This window comes from Petaurus breviceps, unplaced genomic scaffold (genome assembly GCF_028583685.1).
Source record: "Petaurus breviceps papuanus isolate PSGF00001 unplaced genomic scaffold, PetGlider_PUasm1.0 98, whole genome shotgun sequence".
NCBI lineage: Eukaryota > Metazoa > Chordata > Mammalia > Diprotodontia > Petauridae > Petaurus > Petaurus breviceps.
Window position 1 is genome coordinate 30,462,000 of NW_027187460.1, and position 3,629 is coordinate 30,465,628.

A 3,629-nucleotide genomic window follows, 5' to 3' on the forward strand; every position below is an offset into this window, starting at 1 on the left:
CTCTCTCTCTCTCTCTCTCTCTCTCTCTCTCCCCTCCCTCCCTCCCTTCCTCCCTCCTCCCTTATATAAAAAAACAAAAATCCTAACCATTGTTTCTATTTTTGTGGTGCACAGTTAAAAAGAGCTCAAGTCGCTAGTACAGTGCAGGTGTTTTTTGCTCCTGTGGGTGGTAACAGAAGTACAGGTGTCCTTGTTCTCATTACAAAGAAGGTCAAATAGACACCCAGGAGTGGTGTCACAGCATAGTGGTGACTATATGTCACCTGCCTCACAGCCTTAGTTTCTTTTTGATTCTCAGATCCTGCAGCCTCTATTGAGGTAATGTGCAGAAATGCTGGTGGGCAGAAGAAAATAGACATGGAAAGAAAAGTCAGCCTTAGGAGCTTAGGCCTAGGGGAGTCAAGCTTCATAGCCCATGTTCTAGGACAATATTTCTCAAATGGTGCTTTTTAGCTCTGCAAAGCAGTGGAAGTGGGTGGAAGCAAAGAAAACAGTTGTTATGATAAACAAGCCCATGTCTACCAGTCCATCTCCATCCAAACAACTGGAATTGTCCCAGTTGGAATGAGTACCTTAGGGAGAAGCAAGTTCTCATCTGGCTTATTAATTTAAAATAATGAACCTAACAATATGTATAAGGACTTGAATGTCACTCTGCCTTGGCAGAGGGCATATAAAATAGCAGCTGTCCATTTATATTAGTTTGTTTTTGCCACAGATATTTTTGTATTAGTGCCCATTATGCATATGTCAATTACCAAAGGATCTATAATTTCCCCCATCTTCAGAAATTCCAAGTGTGAGACTTCCTTCCATAAATGCTGCTATGACTTTGAATATTAAGTTCTGAAACTAAAGTTCTAAAGAGGCACCCAGGTTAAGTGACTTATACAGAGTCACACAGACAGTAAGTGTATAAGGTCCCATTTGAACTCAGGCCCTCCAGATTCCAAGCCTTGTGCTTTATCCACTACACCAAGGGATCTCTACAATCCATTATTGCATAATTGGGTAACATAGGAAAGTTTGAAGAGTAGAAAGCAAAACCTGTATAATCAAGACTGTAATAATGAAACGAATATCTTTGAACCTCACCCACGTACCAGATCCCAAATGCAGAAGAAATACAACAGTGATGACAAGTAAGCACCAATTTGCGTTTACTTCTATTAGTCCTGAGTATGATACGGTACCCAATTCTTAAATTGTTCTAGCAAAATTACAAACAAGGGAGATTTAAAACAAAATTTGATTTTTTAAAACTGAAACTGGAATCAATCCTCTATAAGTAAAAGGGAAAATAAGCATTGAAAAGGCACATCTTACAAGGTAGACTATTGCCTCAAACGTTGGATAATATTATTAGAAGCAAAATAAGTTAGATCTGAGAACACAAGGCTCTCTTCTTAATTAGCTCTATGTTATTTGATATCTTTGGTAGTAGGCAGCAGAAGACAGAAGGGTCTGGGGTGCTATGGTCTGTGGGTCCTGGAAGAGTCAGACACGACTGAACAACTGAACAGCCACAGGAATAAAATGCAAAGAGATAATTTTAAAAGACTTGACTTTAAGGCTCCTGCTGGAGTTTTATTCAAAACAAAGTTTCCCTCCAAAGTCTGAAGAGCCCTGATGGAGGACACACTGTTGAGTCACTTTGGGATAGTTTCTCTGGGCCTGTCCCACCCTGAAACAGGGCAAGAATAACCTTGTTAGGACAGGTGGATTAGTTGCCTGCTGTTTGGGAAAGTTTTTTAAGGTCTTCAGACAAAAGTTTCGTATTAAGGGCAGTATTTTGTTCTTATCTGCAATGGGAGAAATCTTGTAGGGATGCAAAGGGGGGATAAAAAAGGAACACTTGGGACCTACATAAATTGTCTCTCAAAAAGCTGTCAAAAGAAGGGAGTGATTTTGATCCACAGTCTTTTGACAAATAATATAAAACATCTGGTACCAGATTTAAATAGAAATTAGCAACTAGAAAGTTATTTCTTTTTTATTTCTATTCTTGGAATGATTCTTTCCTCTCCTCCTCCTTTATCATTTCCCCTTGTCTTTCCCTGTCACTCTCCCTTTTTTTCTTTTCTTCTATTTTTCATTCTTTCTCTTTCCCTCCCTCTTTTTCTCTTCTTTCTCCTTTCATCTTTCCCTTTCCTCCTGTCAGGGATCAGACTTCCCAGAGACAAATAGTCATTCATTCAGCTCCTTTCCTAAATATCACTGCCATTCAATGGGGTTCAACTTATAAATAGCAATGGAAGGTTACACCTTATTCCAGTGGGATTGGAGTAGCAGAGTGCACTGGAAGGATAATATTGACTATACTGCCTAGTACCCATGTAATATTGAGGCAACATTCTGCCTCTCTGGGCTTTAAATAATAAATAAAATAAAATTATAGGGATCTATAAGAACCTCCCCCCATTGTGATCAGATAGAAAGAGAAGCCCAGGAATTTTGTGGTGTCCTAAAGGTTTTTAAAAATGTCAAGGAATCAGATCAAAAAGTTTTTAAACCCCTGCTATAGGCCACCAGATCAGCTAGAGGCATCGGATGGTGAACACAAAGCTGCCAGAGGCAAGATCTGAGTATGGATAGGGGACTTCAACTCTCCAGGATTTCATTCTGCCAAAGCACAACAGATAATCAATTCTTGACCTGTCTTTCTGATGATCTTTTTAAATTTAGAAAGAGTAACATGAACTTCTATCAATTTTAAACCCAATTCTGACCACTAAGGAGGAAATCAGTTGGTAAAGTCACGATCAAGGGAAACTAAAGAGGCAATCATCATATCACTGAGGAGTTTGTATAGATAAGAAGGGAAATTTTGGATCAGAATCAGACTGGTGTCCTAACCTTTAAGATGACTTATTTTGAAGAGTTTATAAAAGTGATGAATAGGATATAATGGATTGAAACCCTAGAAAGAAAATGGATTCAGGAAGAAGGGTTTCTCAAAAATAAACTTCTGGTGACAGTACTAATTAATCCTGATGAGAAAGAAAGTCGGTGTGATAGCTAAGGAGTACAGTGTGCTTGAACAAGTCATTGACCAACTCTAGTTTTCAAATAACATATAAATAAAAGCATATTGCAGTGGATTTGGGGCTGTCTTCAAAGTCAGGAAAACCTAGATTCAACTCTCATTTCTTACTCATCCTGGTTCTGTGACTCTGGTCAAGTCTTTTAGCCTCTTAGATTTCTAAGCAGCTCTCTGAGGCTCTAAGTGGCCAAACTGGTGCCAATTTTCATTGGTATGAGAGACAAAAGAAAGAGCAAGTAAGTGAAGATGATTACAAAAGTGTGGTAAAGTCCTGAGAGGTGTCAGGGCGGATAAGGTCCAGTTGAGGCTCACAATAAATTCTAACAACCATAAAAAGGACTTCTTTCAGTAATATTGGGAACAAAAGGAAAAATCAAACAATAACCAGGAACTCCAATGGAAAAGGATAATGGAAAGCCAATATTCAACTAATTTGCTTCGATTTTCAATACGAAGAATGAGCTCTCAGGCCGGGAAGCAATTGTTAATGGAGAAGTGAATTTATCTTAAGAAGTTTATTTGATGGCAGTTTCATGTTACTGGCCCTGGGAACCAAAACCTCTCTCTCTCTCTCTCTCTCTCTCTC

General features: G+C 38.8%; 1 protein-coding gene and 1 long non-coding RNA gene across 3 annotated transcripts in view; one reads left to right on the forward strand and one right to left on the reverse strand.

Annotated features, from left to right (window-relative positions):
• ANXA13 (annexin A13) overlaps positions 1-3,629 on the forward strand; it is a 92,186-nt gene that overhangs the window by 86,972 nt on the left and 1,585 nt on the right. The window lies entirely within an intron of this gene.
• Positions 1-3,629, reverse strand: part of LOC138155732 (uncharacterized) — a 29,233-nt gene that overhangs the window by 13,884 nt on the left and 11,720 nt on the right. The gene's annotated exons all lie outside the window — the stretch shown is intronic.